Consider the following 24,605-nt stretch of genomic DNA (forward strand, 5'->3'; position numbering starts at 1 on the left):
CTTACAAATTTTCATGCAAATGTCAATATGTTACTGTTTTTTAATCGGGCTGCATATTGATATAAAAAATCTAGGAAATCAAAAACTAAATTTAGCAAATACCAAACACTAATAACTAATGCAAAATGAAAATATTAGAAAAAAACACATTTTCCAATAACACGTTAAAATAGACTAGTTGATTTCTTCGATACTAGACGAAAAAATACATGCATTGCATTAAAATTATTTACAGGTTCCCCTGAAAATTAGTTATTTATAGATTTTATTTTTTTACTAAACGCTGAAGTTGAGATATCGAATACTAAGTGACCTACATTTCGGTTCTTTCCACAATAACTTTGGAGTTATTGTCGTACCTGTGTAATTTACGTTACATATATTAGTATTCAAATGACATCAGTGTACATGTTACAATTGCAAACGTAATTGACTTGTATAACAATAAGCTGACAAAGGTATGTTCCCTTACCAAGTTCAATATTTACAATTTATAAATTGCAATACTATCATTATATATTTACATCACAGCAAAGAAGGTGTTATTAAAGTTTGGTGTTGTAGCTGATCTCCAGTATGCAAACATTGAAGATGGATACAACTGGAATGGAACCAAGATGCGTTATTATAGATCATCACTAAATCTTCTACAAAAAGCCATGAAGGACTGGAAACAAAAATGACGTCAAATTTATTCTTCAGCTTGGCGATTTAATTGATGGATTCTGTAAACGGACAGAAGAACCAATTGATGTCTGAATCGGTTTTAAGCGTTGTTGGTAACCATGAACTATACAATTTTGAAAAAGAAAGTCTGTACAAATCAAGGTTGTTTAGTAAAATACCATCTTCCAACAAAGCATATTATACCTTCTCGCCGTATCAAGGACTTAACGTCTGTGTCTTGAACACTTATGAAATAGCAACCATCAGCGAATCAGAGGGTTCAGCTCATTATAATACAGGTCAGTCCCTTTTGGAGGAACGAAACCCAAATAAAGAGAAAGATGAACTATCAGATCTTGAATCGTATGATAGACGATTTGTTAACTTTAATGGAGCAGTTAGAATGGTTGAGAAAGGAGCTGATGATAGCAACAGAACAAAAAGAAAATGTTATTGTCATTGGTATGTAGTTTATTCACATTTAAACAGAGTTAATTGTAATATGATACAGGGTCGGTTTCTAATATCAAAAGGAAGATGCAAAAGGGGAACAAATTATTTTGTTGGATTTGATTGTCTTAGCTTGATGTATGACAATACAAGCCTTTACGTGATAATACAGTCACCCTTACTATGATTATGACCACTAGTGCCATGGCCTAAAATAATTTAAGTAAAAAGTAGTTTTAATTAATCGTTTTGACATAAAAATCACAATAAGTGATGTCCATTGTACTTTCATATCTTATTTAATTGTTTTTAGAAAATACACTTTTTTCTTTTCTCAAACCACTAGCTTATTTTGAATCTTTCAATAGTTGTTTGGGTTTTAGTTTCGAAATTCCTTCAACCACTTTAAAGAATTATAGCCAATGTCCACATTAGCCATCAAACAAGTTCACAACCATAGCTAACAGAAGATATGACGAAACACAGATATAGTATATACCCAAAGTGATATTAAAGTAACTGGTATTAAACTTTGGGCAAGTGAAAGATTTATTATTCACTGACTATATTTGTACCGGGCCAGTGGCGAAAGTCGCATTAGCAAACTTTACCGTTCTTGGCCGGCGTCAGCTTTCTCAAAATTTTGTCTGTTGTTAGATATTCAAACAGTTCATGTGGTATGGTTGCCATAAGGAAAATTATCCAACAGAGGCCGAAGCCTGTGAATATAACAATTGTTTTTTTTTTTATTAAGACATCACTTACTTTGTCAAAACTGAAAACAGCCCTTTATAAATATCATTCTTCCGAAGCACTTTACGGATTTACCTTCATAAGGAATGCTCAAAGCCGAATATTTGAAAGTCGTACCTGTTGATTGGACAATGACATGCATGAACCCTTTTTGCAACAGTGCATATATCTAATCTTCAAATTATGTATTTACATTGATATGATTTGGTCGGTTTAGTATGTGTTATTCATTTTATTTATTATTATTTATTTATCTGTTGTTTATTTTATAAAGATGTATAGTTTTTCTGGACGATGACATTTATTGTGAGCGGATAAGGAGATCGCTTGGAATTATCGTCCTTGAAAAAAACGTCTGGTCTAGTTCTGAATTTTTTTTTTGGGTCTTGGTGTTTTTATGACTTGGCGCTCGAGATGTCGAACGCTAAAGTTTATAAGTCAAGTTTCTTTTATCATAAAAGTAAAACGTTTTTATACTTCTTTTGTTACCTATTCTGACATCGGACTCGGACTTCTTTTGAACTGTGTTTTAGTGTGCGTATTGCTGTGTGCTTGTTTATTCTACATTGGCTGAAGGTATAGAGGGAGGGTTGAGATCTCACAAAACATGTTTAATCCTGTCGCAGTTATGCGTCTGTCCGAAGTCAGGAGCCCTTTCCCTTCGTAGTCTAGCGTGTATGTTTTTTTTTTTAAATTTTATAGATATAGGAAGATGTGGTTTGATTGTCGATGAGACAACTCTCCATCCAAGTAACAATTTACAAAAGTAAACCCTTATATGAGTTTTGGCATGCCACAAAACCAGGTTCAACCCACCATTTTTTTTTTATATCCTGTACCAAGTCAGAAAAATGGCCATTGTTATATTATAGTTCGTTTCTGTGTGTGTTACATTTTAATGTTGTGTTTCTGTTGTGTCGTAGTTCTCCTCTTATATTTGATGCGTTTCCCTCAGTTTAAGTTTGTAACCCGGATTTGTTTTTTTTTTTTCTCAATCGATTTATGAATTTCAAACAGCGGTATACTACTGTTGTCTTTATAGTTCATTTATATGTTTTGGAGTTAAGTTTGACGTCCATTTCATTGAAATAGTACAAACTTTCGTTTAGGGGCCAGATGAAGTCCGCCTCCGGGTGCGGGATTGTTTCGTTGTGTTGGTCGGGTTGTTGTCTCTGTTACATATTTCCCATTTTCATTTTCAATTTGATTAGACGTTTGTAGGTTTCTACACCCTTTAAAAATATGTCAAACTTTCATTTTTCTAAAAGTTTTGTTATAATTTTGTAATCGGTGTGTTTTTTCTCTGCATTCTGGAGTATTTCAGGTCATCTAAATTAAAGTACAGCCATCAACAACAATTGTTCATTTTCAGGTCATAACCCAGTGTACTTACCAGCCACTACCGGAGGAAGCAGTTTGACTGGAAGTGGTTTTTTAGATTTTCTTTTGTTGTGTGTTTCTATAAAAATTCTTGTGCATTACATATAGAAAATAAATATATCATAAGGAGTTGGTTGAACTTTGCCAGTGTATTCAGTATTATTTTTATGTTTCATTATTTCTGCTATTATACTATATTTTTTCACATAAAACTCTTTAAGATAAAACTCTAAATATTGTTTTAAGTACAATTATAGGTGTTTATTGACTTTGACTATCGCTGACAAGGTCAAACATTTTTCTGTTCAGGATTGAGTTAGTGAGTTTGGGGCTAATTGTTTCATAGTATAATTGAAAAAATGATGATTTGAGCAGGAACAAACAAACAAACAAAAGGAAAAAATATAACACTTTTGTATTAACAAATTGAATAAATTTGATAAACAAATTTAAAAATCTATTTCTTCAGATGCATACACAACTGTAGAATTGGAACACTGGCAGAGTTTTCAATCTGGCATGGGTATATTGTCTGTTTTGCTTTTTTAAAATGCAAAAATAAATTTATGTAATATAAAACTTCAACATAATATAAGTTTTATGTTGTTTTCAGCTGTGTGTTTGTTTTGATAAATAAACATCTGCATGCATTTACTAGGGGATAGCGTACTGTCTTTTATTATGGTGACCAGCTTGATTTGTAGCATTAACATAAAATGCATGCTGGTCCTTTTGTAGTATTTAGGAATGATATTTGTAAAACAAAAAGCACAAAAAAATGTTCAACTTTATTGCCTGATGGTACTGTTTCAAATATTCAATTGTTAACGGATTCAATTTAAAAACGCTTTGTCCTGCTTTTTTGAAAGGAAATGTCTCAATATCTGGTTGAAGCACTTTGTTACTCGGACAATATTATGATTGCACACTTTTTTCGTTCACAATTTTCTTTGACTGTGCGCCATATTTTGTTAGTTTCTTCATTCATTATCCCCGACATGACGTGCGATGGTACTTAATCCCGAGTTTTGACAGGAAAGTCGGATATATGCTGTGTAACTGTTACAAATGATTTCGTAAAATGTCCTTACACAATAATTTCCAATGACTATCAAAACTTTAAAATTCTTTTCAATAACATTAACGGTATCAATATCTCTATCATCATTGCAGTATACTAACATTACCATTTCATTGGAAAACATGTTCAATTGTACATATGTTGTTGATATTTGAATCAGTCTTAAATATATAGTTTATGTTTTTATGATGAACCATTGTATTAAGTCGTGTAGAGGGTTGAGCGCTTGCAAAAAATATTTAATCCCATAACATGTTGTATGTGCTTGCAATTCAGTTGTTGTCTTTTCTTTCTGTACATAATTATTTTTTAATTTAGTTTTGTTCTTATTTTTTTTATAAATCAGTACGTTGTTGTCTCGTTTGAATTAGTTTACATTTTGTATGGGGCATTTCAAGCTTGAAATACTGTAAGGGCTTTGCACATTGTTGAAGGCCATACGATGACTAACAGTTTGTAACATCTATGTGTACATCATTTTGTCTCTGGTGGATAGTTTTTTCATAAACTTTATCAAAATATTGAAAATGCCTGTAAGAAGTAAGGAATATGACAGTTGTTATCCATTCGTTTGATGTGTTTTGTCATTTGATTTTTCCATTTGATTAAAGACTTTTCGTTTAAAATTTTCCTCGGAGTTCATTAATTTTGAGAATTTACTTTTTATGTAATAATGAATTTTATACATTAGTAGCAATCAATAATAGTCATTCATTTTTGTTTACTGATCCTGATTTGATAGCAGCTTTGTCTCGTACTACGGCAGGACTTATTGGGGCATTTTCGGAAATAATTTTTGATAAAAAAAAGCAAAATTAAATAAGCAAACACCGAAATGTGTAAACATTATTTACTGTTATTAAACACAAAGGTTACTTATTACTATAAATGAAAGTAATTCGGCTTAAAATATGCCTCATATATGATAGCCATATTCAAATTCACGTTCTAAAACATGCAGCAATATTGTCAGATATGTTCTATAGATTTTTAAATGTTCATTTTTGGCATATAGTTTCGTGCATTTTATCATATTATACAATTGTAAATCATTTATACAGTTATAAAACCCATGGAAGAAAGGGGAATAATAAAATAACTCATACGGCTGTATGTTGGCATTTTCTGTTTCGGGAAAGTAAAATATCATCTTCAAAGTTCTTTTAACTAGCAATTCAAGTTCTATGACTAGAGATTTAAATTTGTTTTTATCGGGTGCTTGTAAGTCTGCAATGAATTTCAAAGTGGTATTACTGTTATGTGATAGCATTTTCATGGTAGGCGGTGACATATAATTGCATTCTGGTATATATAGCATGGCATTTCTATTCAATTGCTCGTATGTTTTTATGTTGGATAATTGCTGAATCAAACTCTTAGTAAAGCACATTGCATGCGAATGCCTGCAATCATAGCAATTTTTATTTGCTTTGTTTGTTAATATCAATTCAGCATCACTTACTTCTGTTTGATTTTTTAGAATTCTATTGAGGTTTTCAACTTCATAATTCTTGTACATGACGATGTTCAAATCATCTTTAAGTTCATGTATTTCATAAGTTAACCAGCTCCTATGTAAATCCTTTGCCATCTTTAATTTTCTAAGATGTTTGTATTGGTTACTTGATATTGAATCGAAAAGTGTTTTAACTGTTGAATCCGACACAGGATCAAAAAGTGTTCCTCTTGCAGAAGTACGCAAAATGAATAGGAGATGAAATATATAACGCCTGTCGTCAGAACCAAATAAAAGAAGTGGTCTGTATAAGTTATAAACTTGATTGTTCGTCTTTTTTGTCAGATGATATTGTAAAAGAAAACTATAGAAGTTTTCCTTTTTAAACCACTCCCAATTACTTTTGCAAAAATCAGCTGACATTTTTGCGTACAGCATGTTGAAAACAATATTTTTAGTCGGATTTTGAAACATTATTGGTAAACGGACATCTTTACCTATGCATTTGAATATCTGATTTCGTATTAACGCTTTATACGCTTGTTCATAATTTGCGAAACATCTTCTGTCATATAGCAAGTGTGTTTCATAGTTATCCAATAAATTAAAAATTATCATAACTTCACTCGCCTTATCAGGGTGATAAAAAGCACAATTCATTTTTTCAAGCCACTGTACAATGTTAGTTTGACGATACATATCAGCAAGATATAATGGTGTAACTCCATACTTATTTTGACATTTCAAAATCTCATCCCCAAACAATTCCTTTGATGATTTCAAGAAAGACAACATTCCCTTCGCGGACGCAATATGAATCAATCCCAATTCGCCAATATGATATGAACAAATAACAATTTGAACACTGTTGCGATTGAACTGTACATTTACTAAATGCATTAGAAGTATCGATGCTATATCATCAAAGTTTACAGTTCCGCTATGATCAAATAAAATGTCAGCAGTTTCCGTTTGGTAAACTAATTTATACGAATGAAATCTAGAACTGTTTGTATAGTACGATGGAATTGATCCGTTTCTGGTATAAGGTGCAAACAAAATAGACAGAGTTAAAGCGCTTTGATTAGCTTTTGATTTCTGTAATACATTCATTCCTTTTTCTAGTAAATACTTTACCGCCGTTGGGTGTCCGCCGATGACAGATCTGTGAAGTAAATTGTATCCGTCTTTGTCGTAACAGTTATCCAAATAAATACTAGAAAACTTGACAAATAAACGGTCTAGAAACGTATATGAAGAAAACCTCCATTGTCTGTTTCTTTCATTCTGTACTATTTTATGTAGAGGACTCTCACTTCCATTACAAAATAAGGAACTGTAAATATCCAACATGTGCTCAGCAAGAAATGGTGTAGGCGATTCTGAAATCATACTTGAAAGAACAGGATTTGATATTGCGGTACGGAATTCGTCACTGGCATACACCTTTAAAGTTAAAATTGGATAAATCCTCGACTTTTTGATAGACGTAATTAATAAATGTGTTATATTGACATGAGAAAATTCGTTTTGAGAATGAAAATACTGTGCTAAATATAAAATAACGTATTCGTGTGGTGAAAGTAGAATAGAAAGGTTTGTTTTACAAGAAGATGAAAACATATCATTCAAACTGCAATTATTAGGCATTTTAAAGGGTTCAAACAAATTATGTTCAGGCATGTCTTCAAATGCCGTTTCGAAAGAAGTTCTTTCATCAAAATCTTTTTGTTGCAGGAGGTCGTCAAATATCAGTCCAATAACTTTTGAATTTCTCGCTTGAACGAATGCAAAATAATTTCCGCTTGAGCTTGCGTAATGTAAAAAGTTTCTGCCATAAATATCCCTGTGTAGTACATTATGCTTTGAAAGTTCAAGCACATGTAACAGCGATGATGTAAACGCATCATGACCTATATAATCTATTTTCACTAAGTCCTCCGCATGTAAAGGTTGTAAAAAGGCATATTGAAGAATCGAACGGTTTTCGTTATCCAAAACGTCAGGAATGAAGTTGTATTCATTGTTTTTGTTGGGATTAAAGTAGTGAAATAGCGCGATAGATTTACAAATAGCTGCAGAATGGAATGGCGTAGAGCCATTATTTGATCTTAAATTTGAAAGCGGAGATGGAAATCTATTTCCCAATACAATATAGTTCAAGAAGTTAATGCTATTGTGGCAGAAAGCATAGTGAATTGGCGTCAATCCGTCAATGTCTTCAGAAGACCAAGAATGGTATCCTTTCTCATGTATAAGATGCATAATAGCCAAATTATCATAAATAGAAACTAAATGATCAATACCTCCAAATGGGGGACAAGACTGCTTAAAATATGTAATATTTATATCATAAAAAGTTTGGTCTGCTATTAAATAACGGTAAGTTAAATTAAAATTCTGAATGTTGTTACATCTTCGGAATTCATTTGCACCTGCCTCATACAATAATTTGAATATCTCTGTTTGGTTGTACATTACCGCTGTCATTAACGGGAAAGATCCATCAATCGAAGGACAATTCAATGTTTTATTGCTATTTTTTAGCAGAAGTTTTACAATCTTAATGTGTCCATTTCTGATTGCTGCATTTAAAGCAGTTTCACACCTAAACAAATTATCTTGATTTGCAATCCAACGATTCTCAAAGTAATGTACCATTTGATACCTGATTCGACTTGTCTTTGATGTTACATTATATTGTAACAATGATCCATATATATTTAAGAGAATAGGATATACTGTACATGGCATGCAAACATCGTCAACATAACCTAACTGCAGTTTCACAGCTTTATATTCTCCTTGAAGTGCTGATTGGTACAGGGAATAAAAGTCCACTAATGAGCTGTTATATTTAAGAAACAATTTCATTATAGATATATGACCATGTTCAGCAGCCAACTGAAAAGCATTTAGTCCCAAGGAGTTGTTTAGGTATAATAATGAAATCTGTTTTTCTAGCAGAGCTTCTGCAATTTTCAGATATCCCTTTTGAGCTGTTAAATGTAAAAGACTATACTTACAAAAATATATGTACTTGCAAATATATGTTAAGTCACCAGTTGCTGGCAAAACCAAAGGATCATGAACGTAATTGATATTTGCGCCTTTTTCCAAGCACGCTCTTAATGATTCTTCGTGCTCGTTTGCTATTGCTATGAAGGCAGAAAGCGACAATACCTCTTCGTTGACATTTGAAGAGTTAAGTTTTATTAGTTTTATCGTTAACTGTACCGTGTCATACGAATCATACTCTCTCACAACATTAAATAAAAGCTCTGAATGTATTACATGCTGTCCGTGATTTAATGTTTTTGCATGATTTATTAGCAACACTTCAAAATCAACATCTTTAGACAAAGCTACATGATGAACTACCTCTAATAAACTGTTGCTTTCTGTCAGATTTAGTGATTGTAACAAGAATTTAGCAAACAGTTTGTGGCCTCTCTTATTATCAATATAAAAATTCAAATGTTTTCTGGAAGAATTTGTAAGAAAGTCAACTAGTGATTTGTGTTGAAACGAAAGCCTACCATCAGAAATTTTTAAAAAGTGCCCAAGCTCGTTGCCTAAAATCTGACGAGCTCGCACTCTTGTGTTTGTATTCATTCCTGATACTTCAAGCAATTTATCTTCCTCAATGGGATGTTGTAAGGAACATAACACTGCAAAAATATCCATAAACTCCTCAAACAGTCCCTTTTCCCTAAACACTCTTTCAAAATTTAGCACATATATTCTCTCTAAAGTGTCTGGCATGTAATCGTAATTACAGGAACCTTTCTGTATGCAATAGTGCAAGAATAGTTTTACATGAAGAAAGTTTCCGCCTGAAACTTTTGTCAGTTTTGTAACTTCTTTATCGGTAAGTTTTCGTGTTTTATCAATGTATGAACGTACATCTTTTAGGTTCTCCTGTGTATAGTTATCAAGACTGACTATGTCAAGATTTTTGAACTTGTTTGTTATTTGCTCAATATTTCGACTTGTTATAAAAAATTTGACGTTGTTCGGAAAAAAATGCATTTTTTTGTACAATAGATCGTGGAGACTATGGCCTTCTGCTGTTTGGCATTCGTCAATTGCATCAATGATTATGATATAACTTCGTTCTTTCCAATCGTTCTTCAGTGGGTTTAGTAGAGAAAATTCTAGACAGCCAACAGGGTCTTCTCTGCATCTTGCGCTATAAAGAAAATCTAAGGCTCGGTCATCTGACAAAATAGAATTTCCAAGCTCTGGTATTTTTTTTACAATTATGCCAGCTAAATTTTTAATAAATATATCAGGCTTTGAAGAACTTATAACATCATACCGGCACATATGATAAGCTAATACACGTTTCTTCAGTTTATGCCAAACACTGTCGTGATTGGCACAAATAATATTAGATACAATCGAAGATTTTCCAAAACCCATGTCAGCTGTCAGAAAAATTCCAGTGTTTGGCTGGTTTAATTTTGACTCTAATATTGGTAGTAGCCACTGCCTTCCGACCATACTTTGATTTTTGAGCTCTTCAACATATAAATCGAAATCCAAATCACTTTTCCAGTGTTCTTCAAACCGCATACTTAAGCATTCTGGAAAAAACAATGACAGTGCTTTATTGGATTACTTTATTGATTATCAATACAGAAGCATCACAAAGTTGCTTCTGGTTTAGTCTTGTCAAAGTAGTAAATGCTGGTGGCTGTCATTGTCACAAAGACTTTTTTCTGCCTTGTATGTATTTAATCTACTACTTTTCTCAGGAAAATGCGTGTACCAAGTCAGGATATTAACAGTTGTTTATCATTACTTTCGTTGGTTGATAAAGTCCAGCGTGCAATTTGTCAAGTTTAATGGACATCCCAATTTGTGAGATTACCTTTGAGTTCGATATTTTGTTAATATGTTTTTTACATTTTTACAGAGAAGGAGGGAGAACAATCAATGGTCAAATAAAACACATTAAAAATCACGCCACCATTTAAAAAAAGTTTTAAAAACAAAAAGACGAAAAGACAAAAAGTACACAGAAAAAAACAAAATGACGGAGTAGAACAAAACACCAAACACCGATAATGGAACGCAGGTTTTGGGGCTGGCAGTTGCTGTTATGTTTCGTTGATTGCTATAGTCAGGCATTCGATTTTTCAGGTTTAACGAACTTCCTCATGTATGAATTTACATTTGAATTCGATATTTTGACAGAGAAAGAGCGACAAAAATTAGTGACCAAATAATACACATTAAAAAACACTTCACCATTTAAAAAAAAATAAAAAAAGACAAATAGCCCACAAACGAGAACGCAGAAAATAAAAGAAGTAAGTAAAATAATCCACTCAAAAAACTTATTAGTGAACTCAGGTTTTTGGCAAAGCTATCAGTTCCCATTACAATAGAAAATTCAGCTGTATTATTCCTGATGAAATACTATGAAAAATTATATCCAGTGTTCAATATGCTTTATAAAAAAGCAAAATGGTAAAAAATAGTGTTTTGCACATGTACTTATTTATCTATTTAGGTCCTTCCACTACGCGAAGAAAGACCTTATTGTTTTTCTTAAAAAACTCCAACATTGTTTTGACATATCCTACCCTCGTTTCAATTGTAGTTATCAGGACAAGAGTTGGACCATCGATAGACCTCATCATGAAGTATTAGAAGATGACTCAGTGTAGGAATTCATTATCCCCTTTATAAGTTATCTCCCTTTTTTCGACATGTTCCCTTTGTTGCTTTTAAAGAGTGTATGATCATATATGGACAATAGGGAGATCTCATCATGAGGTATTACCACATACGTATGCGAATAAACTCATCATAGATACCAGGATAAAAAAAATATATATTTACGCCAAATGCGCGCATTGTCTACAAAAAACTTATCAGTGATGCTCGAATAAAAAAATGTTTAAAAGGTCAAATAGAGTACGGAGTTAAAGAGCAATGAGGACCAAAATTCATAAAGGTTTTGCCAAATACAGCTAAGGTAATCTTTTCATGAGGTAGAAAAGCCTTAGTTTTTAAAAGTTCAAAGTTTTGTTAACAGTTAATTTATGATTATGATCATATCAATGATAACTCAAGTCAACTCAGTAGTGCTGACTACTGGGTTGGTGATACCCTCGGGGAAATAAATCGAATGATTTTCTTTAAAATTATTACTGAAAGAATAGGTTTGAAAATGGCAACATGTACAGTTGATAAACATAAAAAAAAATTATCAACCCTTAAATGAATTATACAACATTTTTGAAAAATATTTATTTCGAGAACCAGCAGTCGTGAAGACATGACACATTTATCACGAGTCTTTAGTTCATGTGACCGTTAATGTAAACCTAAGGTCAAAAGTCACCGGGTGCAAAAACAATTTACGCTGCAGCTTTAAGCTTACAAATCTAGAAAACAATAAGATATTGCTGATTAAATGTAGTGTATAAAATGTTCCTCTCGAATAGATCTGCATTTTATGCATACAACTCAAAACCGTCCGATAATCCGTTTATTAAAAGGTTATGACTAGATAATTCATAAAAGAATAGTATTTTGAGTATATCATTTTGATGGGGTTTGTGTTGCTTAGTCTTTAGTGTTCTATGCTGTGTCTTATATACTATCATTTGTCTATTTGTCTTTTTCATTTTTAGCCATGGCGTTGTTAATTTGCTCATGCTATTACAAACCCGGTAAATAATTCGGTAGATCACTTTCGAGAAAAGGAACGGGGTTGCAGTAACGACATAAGGAGCATATCCGATATTATTTGTGAAACGGATATTCCAAAAAACTCGTGATGGCGTCCGTAAAATTTACGAAGGGATGATTTCAACTTCACAATTTGGAACTTTTGTGAGCAGCAACCGTCTATCAAGGAAAACATGATAGGGAGGACACGTTTGGGAATATCGTATCACATGGGAGATATGCAGTAGCTGTTGGAATGTTGCTACATAGAAAGTTCACAATTTAGAAGCTGAAATCATATCTTTTGTCGTAAGTTTTGTTTTCATCAGACCCTCATTGCCAATTTCCAGATGTTAGTCAATATTTGTACAGAATTTACTGTATCTGTTGTATCCATTATCTCTAGTTCAATTTGATAGATGCGTTCAACAAAGTCACAAATTTTAAATTATTTAGTGAAGAACATCATCTATATAGTGGAAGGTAAAGTTAAAGAATATTGTAATAATCGTAATCACTATAAAAGCAAACAATTATGTAACAAAGAAACACGAAATGGAATTATAGACACAGCACATTAGTAAAAATGAACTAAAAAACTAAAGACAAGATTACAAGAATTTAGCATGGCGTTATAACGCAATGAAGGGAAGTACAGAACCACATCATATTTAACAAAGTAATATAGACAAAACACTTTAGCAGAAATGAAAAACAAGAATACAAAACTTTACCATTGCACAATTACACAGTGACAGGATGTATGTGTGCAGAGACATCTCCAACGAATATCATAAAAACAGACTAGACAGTTAATGTAATATTAATACATACAATCAAAAAGAATACTATCAGTGCGTGAACCGGTGACAAAATATTATCGCCCCTGTAAACAGTGGGCTCTTCTGACTAGAGGTAATCGGTAAAGAACAGCGGAAAATGGTGTACATTGTTTACGAGCTTGAAATGAGCTAACACAGACGAACTGAGACGTGTCAACGTAATATGAATATGATAATGCACCAGGTAAATTATTAATTGTTAAGTTTATCACATCATCGTATCTTCATATGATAGGTAAATAAGTGAATTTTCGATTTTAAGTGTCGTCAGGGTTCAAACCTGGAATCATGCCAACCTTTCATTATTTATTTTTTAATACTAACCTATAGTCGGAACATCTTGATTTTCTCCCAATTTGTAAAGTTAATTATGCTGCTTGACATATATTTTTTTTGGGAAAAAAAATTGATATGCAGTCAAATGTGGCAGTTTTTTAATATTTGTTGCTATGTGAAATAAAGGGAAGTAAATTAAAGTAAAAGAAGGCGCGCTTTTTCAAATAGTAAACAATTTAATTCAGATGCATAGTATTTTGTCAAATGATAAAGAATATCGTAGAAACTTGCTAGAAATTCATCTAATTTATAAAAGATATACAACATGACATACTGAAATCTGAAAAGGGGTAAAACCACCATACCTTGAACAAATTCAGTTAAAAAAAGGGGGGTTGTAAAATGCTACGAAATTTAGATTTTATTTATTTTTTGTCGACAGCCAAAAGATGATTTGACATGTAACTAACTACTTTTTCAATTTCATTGTAAAGTAAAATTGGCTTTTTTTGGGGTCTCTGTTTATTGTGGTCTGATGTTTTCAGGTTCTCTTTGGATTGCCAAATAATATTATAATCATCTAATTGAATGTTCAAATTATTTTGCAGCGATGGTGTGTATGGAAGGAAGACTGTCATAAAACCCAACAGTTCCGGATGGCCCTTTAAATAATTGCTTAACATCAATAGCGATGTAAGATTCAAGTGTTTGATTTAGCACAAGTTAAGCCAGGTTTTCCTTGTAATTGTGGCAGAAAAACCACTAGACAGTGTCATGCATTGAAAGAATATCAAACGGATATTTTATGAAATGATTCTCGTACATATAAAATCATATGCATAGGAATGTGGAGCTAGTGTCTTTCATGCAGCAATTTTTAATTTCCAATATAAACTCTGAGAAGACAAGAGCATAGACATGTATACCAATGAGAAACATTCTTTGTGAATAAAATCATTCCAAAACTTAAATGTGTCATTAGTGTTGCATTATTTATCAGTAGAGATAATCAGATTCCAGTAAGATTGTCCAACTGATGGTTTTTGTTTGTAATCGTTTTTGTAAATCTTAGTTGTTTTGACAATCCGGGCTGTGCATGTTGCCCGGCTGACCCTTTCAGTGTGAGACAATATTTTGTTTATGATAAACAAAATCACTGATTCAAGACTGAGCGGACCCCTTTTAGGCAGTTAGTGCGAATCCTTTAGGTTTAAACCATTACATGCAATACGGGGGGAGGGGGAAGATTTTTTTTTACCAAGTCAAACATTTTTCCTAATTATAATACATTGAGATTTAATATATACTTTGCTATATGTAGTGTGTATATTAAAGTATTGCCAACAAAATTCATCAAATTTGGGATCATAATATTGTTTAAGAAAAACCCTTACCCCCTGTACATCATAAAAGTTCATAATCTTCTGTAGCACACGTGCATGGTTAATTCGGATCACATATTTTCTATTCCGATGTTATAAGAATTCGAAGGTTCATATCATTTACAATATCATTCAAAAAATTTCTGGGATTTTTTTTTTACTATCAACGTTGAACCTCGAGGTTACATTGTAGTAAAAAAAAATCCAATAAAAACGTTGAATGTAAATGATATGCACCTTTAAATCTTATATTGTAGGACTCATGTTGTTCAAACATAATGTGTTGATCAATTATGTTATGATGATTTTGATAAACTTCACATTAGGTAATCTTTCACGTATATTGATTTCATTATATCGAGTTGTCCCAACGATATACTTGTCGGTGTGCTCGATCATACGAATTTACCGACATTCATATAGACAAAATGACACAACTTTGAAAAATTCTTGTGACGAAACTACATTTCGGAACACGTTAAAAATTGGATACCCAGAAAGCTACATTATTAAGGTTTGATATATATTTAAAAAAAAAAAAAAAAAAAATATGCAGTCAAATCTGGCAGTTTTTTACACACCCCTATGTTGAACAATAGGTTGTTCAATTAACAGCATGTTTGGCAATTTAAAAATCATATATTAACACATTTAGCTTTAACATATACTTTATTTATAGTGGTTGTATAAAAGTTATATAATGGTTTTGTGTTTTAAGAGATATTCATCCCTATGCATATCGGGTTTTATGCGTAAATTGTCTCTCCTGTTCTTAGACCTTTTCTATCTCTTTCATAAGAAGAGTGACTTTTCTATTGTTCTAGTGTCACTGGAAATCCCACTGCTATAACATGGTATTAAGATATTACCCGGAATCTTTACTTTCTAGACCATCGTGTATTGTTTATGAAGTTGATATGGAATATTTATCAACAAGGTCTTGGTACCTTTCGATGATTTTTTTTAGAAAAAGGACGAGACTATCTTTGACATACCTCTGGTTAATCAACTTTTTACTTAGACACTGGTGACAAGTTCATGTCCTCCAAAAAAGTGAAAAAATCTAACTTTCTAGAAGATGGTATCGTCGCATTTCAAATGAAAGTTTATCAAGTTTACATTACAAATACCATAAATCCGATTGGAAGGTTGTTAAGAATGCATTACGAATATCAGACTTTTACGGAAATGTCCTTTTAATTAAATACTAGTATTTAACATAATTTGCACAAGTATTCAGTATATATATACCGTATGTTTGATGACTATTTTTACCGACGTCCTTGTCAATTTATTATCAACTATAAAACCTTTTTGGAGTGTTTGTCAAATTTACATCGAATACTTTTTTTTTTTTGCGTCTTTTGTCAGATTAATTTGTTGGTCTGTTTGCTTGAATTTGTATTCAGTTTACACAATTTAAGTCAATTATTGTCAAAACAAACAATTATATATGGACTGCTCAATCTATATCAGAAAAGTAACAAAAGTCTATTCAACGGTCATTAAAGTGGTAGTTTAGAAAATGACTGTACCAAGTATAAAATATGACAGTTGTTTTTCACTCGTTTCTTTGGTTGATAACATATATTTTCCTTTTTTAATTCACATCGGAGCTTGGTATTCTTACGAAGAAAAAAACCAAATGCAGATATGAAAAATTCAAATCCAGTCCGTTAAGTTTGAAATGAAAATAAGTTTCTTTTATTCGAGGCAAATATTTTGGGTTTTTTTAAATCTCCGTTCAGGTTCCTTGTTAAAATTTAAGCACTTCAAATACTAGTATTCAAGAACTAAATCATTCTTTGATAAATATTTTTTTATTAATAATTTTCGAGTATAGAAAAACTAAAAATTGTTTTTTTTTTTTCTTTTTTCATTTTCATTTACCATTACAACCAAGAAAGATAATGATAAAATAAATAGCACTCCATACAAAACCGAAAAAAAAAAAACGCAAAAGTTACATGATAATCTCTTATCGAAACAAATAAGAGGGGTGTCACCTGTTATGTTTTGGTCAAGTCAAGATGAGTCGCTTTTCGAAAGATTTGAACACTGACTACAGCCTGAAATAACGATTCAGGACATGTGAAGACCATAATATGGTACCAATGAAAAATCAACGTTAAAAAGGGAAACAAAAAAGGAGAAATAAAAATTATTTGACTTGCTACAGGCATTTTCTAATGTAGAAATATCTGTATCACTGAACAAGAGGCTGACATAGTTGCAGCAAACTTGCTTTTCTTCACGAAAATGAAAGTTGCAAATCTGGACCCTCGAAAAGGGTCAAGGAAAGAAAATATATATAGCATTCGGAAAAAATGGTTACAGAAGAACAAACAAACCAACCACAAAATTCTTTATAATATTTACCAAAGATAAGAAAAAAATCCAAACTGGCATTGATCATTACTACAATGTCTTTAGAAAATCTATAACACTGATCTATAATTTTCTCAAAATATCTAATAATAAGCAGTAGTTTTCAAACTATATGTATTGTCCTACAGATCTAGAGCTGATCACCAACAAAACTTAGGAAAAACAAAATTTTCAAATAAATTATGTCACTCTAATTATGATCAATTATGATTGTGTGATTGATGAATACCACATGCTTTGTTATGTTAAAAATAATAAATTTACTGTTAACAAAACTTTACATTTTTGAAAGGTTAAGGCTTTTCTACCTTAGGAATAGATTATCTTAGCTGTTTTTGGCAAAACTTTTAGAACTTTTTGGTCCTCAATGCTCTTCAACTTTGCACTTCATTTTGGCCTTTTAAACATATTTTATTCGAGCGTCACTGATGAGTCTTTTGTAGACGAAACGCACGTCTGGCGTATATATACAATTTTAATCCTGGTATCTATGATGAGTTTATTTAGCGTAGTCAAATAATATATATATATATATATATATGATAAGTAGTTCCAAAAACTTTTCTTTCATTTGTCATAAACTAATAACTGCGACTTATCTATCAATGTCAACAAATTTGTCTACACTATGTAATGTAATATATGTAAATGTGTCCTTTGAAAAAATATGAAAATGATGTTTGCATTTGCAAATCTGTAACCCAAACAGAAGCAGGTAAAAATTAACATTAACATTCCCAAAAATAGAATACCACGTTACAACTATTATATCAACACACACATGATTTAATAAAGAAGGTATACACTTCTTACTAAAATCAACTTAACAGATATAATAATCATTGATAAAAGAGGGACGAAAGATACCAAATGGAGAGTCAAACGCATAAATCTAAAACAAACTGACAACGCCATGGCTAAAAATGAAAAAGACAAACAAACAACAGCACACACGACACAACATAGAAAACTAAAGAATAAACAACACGAACCCCACCAAAAAACTAGGGGTGATCTCAGGTGCTCCGGAAGGGTAAGCAGATCCTGCTCCACATGCGGCACCCGTCGTGTTGCTTATGTGATAACAAATCCGGTAAATAGTCTAATTCGGTAGGTCACATTCATGAAAGGGAAGGGGATTGTTGTTACGACGTAAGGAACATATCCGATATCAACCAACTCGTGATGGCGTCCGTAAAATTTACGAAGGGATGATTTCAACTTCACCATTTGGAACTCTTGGTTTAATAGCTTCCTTGTGAGCAGTAACCCTCTATCAAGAAAATCATGATAGGAAATGCAAGCACGGGAATATCGTATCAATTGGGAGATATATACCCCGTATGCAGGTGCTGCTGGAATGTTGCTACTTAGAAATGGAAAGTTCACAATTGGAAAGCTGAAATCATCTCTTTTGTCGTAAAGTTTTGTTTTCAACCGACCCTCATTGTCAATTTCTAGATGTAAGTCAAGATATGAGGCCGACTTAACTGTATCTGTAGTATCCTTTATCTCTAGCTCGATTGGATAGATGCGTTCCATATAGTCACCAAATTTTGAATTATTTAGGGAAAGAACATCATCTATATAGCGAAAAGTAGAGTTAAAGGATATTGCTAACTTCTTATCTTTCTTCATAAAAAGTTCCTGCATGAAGTCATCCTCATAATAATAAAGAAACAAGTCGTCAAGTAGAGGGGCACAGTTTGTTTCCATTGGAATGCCGACAGTCTGTTGAAAAACACGTCCTCCAAACGTAACAAATATTGTGTAAATCAAGAAATCAAGCATCTTGATAATATCATTTTTAGAGAATTTTTTGTAAGAATCAGAGTGATTCTTTACAAAGTAGGTTTTATCCCTCCCTAAGACAAGATACTTCTATCTACGTTGGCCATTCTTTTTTACGAAGCAAAGCAATACCAACTCTTTCAATTTGTCTTTTAGTTTGGAATGTGGAATACTAGTGTACAGAGTAGAAAAGTCAAATGTTTTAATACTGTTACAAGATGAAAGAGAGTTAGATTGTATGTACTCTAAAAGATCTTTGGAATTTTTAAGTTTCCACATCTGATTCACGCCCCCTCTAGAATAGGCAGTTTCACAATAACTTTGAAGCCCGTCTTTGATTGCTGATAAAATAGATGTTAATAATTTAGAAAGAGGTTTCGTGGGACACTTGGAAGACCCAGCAATATACCGTTGTTTGTGAGGACACTTATGTAGTTTAGGTATCCAATACAGTGATGGCAGATCCAGTTCTTCATCTTTAGATTATCTTCGCATATACTTATCAATTACACTATTTATGTACAATGGGAAACAACTCAAAATAAAAATAAATTATATAATAAATACTACTTTTCGCCACTGGAAGGTCTACTTCTCAACAACGAGAAAAACTAAAATCATGCAAATTAAACTCGATCTTCTTTCAGTCACATTAAACAACATATCTCATTTTGACAAGATTTCGTCAAAGTATTTTCATGTTAATAGACGGACACTGTTCGCATTCTATCGTTATGGTAATGTTATATACAAAGCCATACCTGCCAACCTCTGAAACCTCCAAAGAGGGAGATTTAATGTTTGTTTATTTCCCTTTTCAAAATTTTTTGACATTTGCATCCCATCAGAATATTTTATTAATATGATGTTCAACAACAATTTTAAAGATGGTGCATTATATATATATGCACATTAATAATTCCTGAAATTATGTTGAATACATTTCTTATCAATTTCTATTTAATCATTGAATAAAAGTATAATTCTTTTAATTGATTTTTGAAATGTATAATTTTTTGGTCCTAAGGCATACAAAATCATTTAATTGCCATACTTTTATGATTTTTGTTCAATTTGTATTTAATTTACATTGTTTTATCAATACAAGTTATTTTAAGAAGGGTCTTTAAAACAGGATTAAACAGGGAAAGTAACCCGAAATTTCTTTGAAGTGTTCACAATAACACAAAGCTTGAAGCAAAAGTTGTTAATGATCGTTAATTAGAACTATACTCGATACCTAGGCTGTCAAGTTAAGCTTATTAATTTCTAATGGTCTGTGATTAACAGGTAACAACAACCCTCATTAGTGACACAAAAACGTAATTAATATTGACTTGTCATTTAAGGTTAAAATATCCAAAAGCGGGAGATTCAAAGCACAAAAATGTCGGCATTCTCCTCAAAAACTTACCAAACCTTATACAATCTTATTCAGAATGGCATATTTTGGCTTGATTATCTAATTCACTTATTGGGTCTTTGCATTATTCTAAATCAGTTAATGGTATGATATATGCTATGTTTTTTTTCATATATTTAAGGGTATGATATTTAACGCCTAACGCTAGACATTGAGCTTGATTTTCATATGATGAAGACATAATCTTTCTTTCAGTTAAAAGTCATAATAAACGAGTGACCGGTGAAAAAAAATGTAATTCCAATTCTTGAACCAATACATAGAAACATCATAAACTTAGTCTTCTGTGCACGATTTTATCCTTTTTTCGCATAAATTTCGTATAATCGTCAATTTTTTTTTCAATCGGTCAGTGTTGTGAAAATATGGCAGGTAATTAAAGGTAGTGTTTTGTCGCTGAAGTTTAACGATTGTCACCTGTTTGTCAACAAACAACAAAAAAGGCATGGATATTGAACACGTGTTGAACATGTACAAGCAGATAAAAGTTAATTTTAAGAACATCCAAGCGTATTGCGATCACCTGATTTTTACGAGATGGGTCACCTTGAGGTCACTTTGCATACGGAAAATATGTCGGGGAATTGCTTCCTGGAAAGGAAGCAATTAAAATAAAGTAAATGTCTTCTAAATATGAACAAATTAAAGAATTTTCTTCAGAAAAAAGTATATGTACATAAGTTGTATAATGATTCTATCCATTGAGTTATAAAAACATATCGATTTATTTTTTTTTAATTTGAGGTTTCTTATGACTTTAATTGAGGTCTGCAGCAGGCATGTCAGTAACTGCTAGTAGTTCTTTGTTATCTTGTCTATCATTGTCGTTTTTAAATTGAGTTTTACTGTGCGTACTGATTTTTGTTTATTTATTCTAAATTGGCTAGGGGTAAAGGAGGATTAAAAAAAATGAAAAAAAATGAAAAAAAATGCACAATATAATCAATAAGAACTTATCAAAATGTAGTCTTCTATCATAAAAATTTGATTTGTCATTGCATTAAATTACCTTCATCAAAAAAATCTTCATCAAAGGTTGGAAACTGTCCAGATATCACAATGCTGATCAATTTTACAATACCACTTAGTAGTAAAATGTATATCACCAGTTGAAGATTTAACAAACTACAGTTCTTACTTTTGATTCGCTTATCTAATATAATGTTCTCTTTCTTATCATTCTTTAATGACAATATACTTCCAAATCTCTGTTGAAAAAAAACTCCGGCAATATCATGAGATGATGCTTCCATTCGTTTCTGAATTGAAGTGACTACCTCTTCAGCTGAAGACTGCTGCAGTAATCGCTCTGGTATTCTCTGATTCAGTTTTAAATCTTCTAAATCAACAAGAGCCTTTATAGAACTTTCGGTACTTCTAATTTCGGGCACTCTGAGAAGTGTTATAAGACTATCGATACTTTGTGTCTTTTCCAGATCATGTAAGAAAACAGTATAATTATGAGCAAAATTTTTATTTCGTGTTCTTTGAACATTAGCAATGGTTTGATCACTAATCATACCATTGTATGTTTTCATATTCTTTAATAGAGACATTAAAGCCCCTAAATCCTGAAGAAGTCCTTGTCTAACAGATTTAAAATCCTGCACAAAAACTTTTGCCATTTCTTCAAATGAAAGTGGAAAGTCAACTGTATCAATTTCCTTCCAGTTAATTCTATCCCAATGATTCTTGAAGCGGTTTAGTTTATGAAGCTCATTTTTCCAAGTCAAACACACTAAACACCATCTTCTAAACACATGTCCAAACTTACGACTGCAGTCAATATTACAGTTTCCTAACGAACATTTCACATAAATGTCTCTATGTGTTGCCTTCAAAAAGTCAGTTACAAAATCTTGCAATCCTTCAACTGTTATTTTTAATCCAAAAGCTACAGACATAAAATTATCAAATTGTTGAATATCTGACATATTGTTCTTTGTTTAGTCAACGTATGATAATTACAGTTTATGATATCCTGATATCGCCTAAAATTAAAAGTATTGACATTTTAACTTTCGTTGTAAATGACTTCCAAAGAGAAGTCAGAGCATAGATACATAGTTTATAACAACTGTATATACATATCGGTTAATTGATGACATTCCAGTTGTGCTATGTAATTACGAAAGGGGCACATAACTGTGCATGCACATTTATAAAATGTATTGACTATTAAATGTTCTAAATATTATACGATTAAAAAGTTCTTTTTATTACTTTTTCTTATTGAAATTATGTATACAAACTTACATTCAGCCATCTATTGGGAAGTAAGATAACATTGAGTAAGACGGCATGGTTCCTTAATCAGTCGACAGATTATAAGCTGGCGTAGAGCCAATTTGTGTTACACAACATTATCTGATTTTTAAGTGTAGCTGCGTCATCAGTAACTATACGTGTATATTACAAGTTAGTAGGGTTTAATTCAATCGTACAGAGTTTCTCTATTAAAAGCGTCACCAATTAAACTTTTTGACCCGAGTTGGGTTCTACCTACCTCATGGGCGGGTCAAGTCAAGTATAAGGGCAAGATGGTAAAACAAGTGAAGTAAGTTAAAACTGAAAAAAAAAACAATCTTTAAATTTAAGCTAGCCATTAGCATTTTACACTGGATAACAAATGGCAAATAATAAATTGATAAGACTGAAATATCAAAAAAAGACAGCTAAGTTCTTGATTCCATACAAAATAAATTGTTTTAATCGATTAAGAACGATTTGATAAAGCAATGGCAATTTTGTCGCCGACTGCAAAATTGAAAATAGGATATTTTTCCGGCTCGGATTAAAATACCTTGATAAAAGCCGGCGAAATAGCATATACTTATGAGCAATGACTAATTTGCTTCTGTTTTCGTGGATTTGTTATTTTGACGAGGATATTTTATTATTTTTTGGCTTTAACATTAAAAAATACGAAGGCAGGGAAAAATAGAAAAGTTACCTTTTTGCCATCTCTGTTTAAAAAAACGTAATTAAATCCGGCAAAAATGCTTATTCTATAACAATTTCCATTTAACCGGCACTGGCAATATCGCGAATTTGGTTTTATTTTACGCTTTCTTTGTAAAAAGATCATTTTGATATTAACGTTTGAAAAGTACTTTCAAAATGTACATTATTAAAACAAACAAATCATATCATTACTCTTACAGTTGAATAAGATAAAACTGACAATATTTGAGATCGTATAATCGTTTAAAACATTTTTATTTTTTTTTCTAATTCTTTTTAATTATATTCGATTTAAATAAATGTTTTTGTCGTCTTAATATTTCGTCCATATAATGATCTATTTTGAAGGGTTTGAAAAGTTTACTAGACTCGTAAATTGATGTTCGATTACGGTCTAGTGCGCTTGCGCAGTTTATACGTAAAAATATTTAACCGAGTATCCCGAGTTATTCGAATCGAACTCGATCCAGGTCTATTAAGATATTACTGAAATGATTTTGAAACACGGTTTTCAACAGAAGCGTGTTGATGACATAATATATTAAATTCAGAATGGAAATTGGGAAAATGTCAGAGACACAACAACTCGACCTTAAAGCAGATAACAGTCGAAGGCCACAAGCATGAAAATCCCCGAATATGTATTCTTTAGACAGTTGTTATCCATTCGTTTGGTGTGTTTAAGTTTTTGGTTTTTGCCATTTGATTAGGACTTTTCGTTTTGAATTTTCCTTGGAGTTTAGTATTTCTGTAATTTTACTTTTTAGACATGTACTTTAAACTTCAGTCGGAATTCAACATATGAAATCAAAATGTTCTACTTAAAATTGAAATTTAAGCTGGAAATTGGAAATATGATTATTAAATCTTGAGACTTTCTTAAAACTGAAAAATTGAAATGTATAAAATTCGACATTGTGTTCTCCATTAAAAAGATTTTTTTGCATATAATCAACACTTTGCACTTCAACATATTCTTATTAAAAATGTATCGTTTAAATTGTAGATAATGGGACCGTGGTGTTATATTTCATTCAGATAGGACACAAATTATTTCATGATTGAT

General features: G+C 31.8%; 1 long non-coding RNA gene and 1 pseudogene across 1 annotated transcript; one reads left to right on the forward strand and one right to left on the reverse strand.

Moving 5' to 3' along the window:
• The first annotated feature begins 521 nt into the window (after positions 1-521).
• On the forward strand, positions 522-1,303 carry LOC143046818 (uncharacterized; annotated as a pseudogene).
• A 3,930-nt stretch (positions 1,304-5,233) lies between these two features.
• LOC143045476 (uncharacterized) lies at positions 5,234-22,923 on the reverse strand. The gene is made up of 3 exons (XR_012968956.1): positions 22,832-22,923; positions 21,585-22,566; positions 5,234-10,375 (listed from the first exon to the last, which is right to left on the reverse strand). It is a non-coding gene; the product is annotated as an uncharacterized LOC143045476 (long non-coding RNA).
• Positions 22,924-24,605: the final 1,682 nt, after the last annotated feature.

The sequence above is a fragment of the Mytilus galloprovincialis genome, chromosome 9 (genome assembly GCF_965363235.1).
Source record: "Mytilus galloprovincialis chromosome 9, xbMytGall1.hap1.1, whole genome shotgun sequence".
Taxonomy (NCBI): domain Eukaryota; kingdom Metazoa; phylum Mollusca; class Bivalvia; order Mytilida; family Mytilidae; genus Mytilus; species Mytilus galloprovincialis.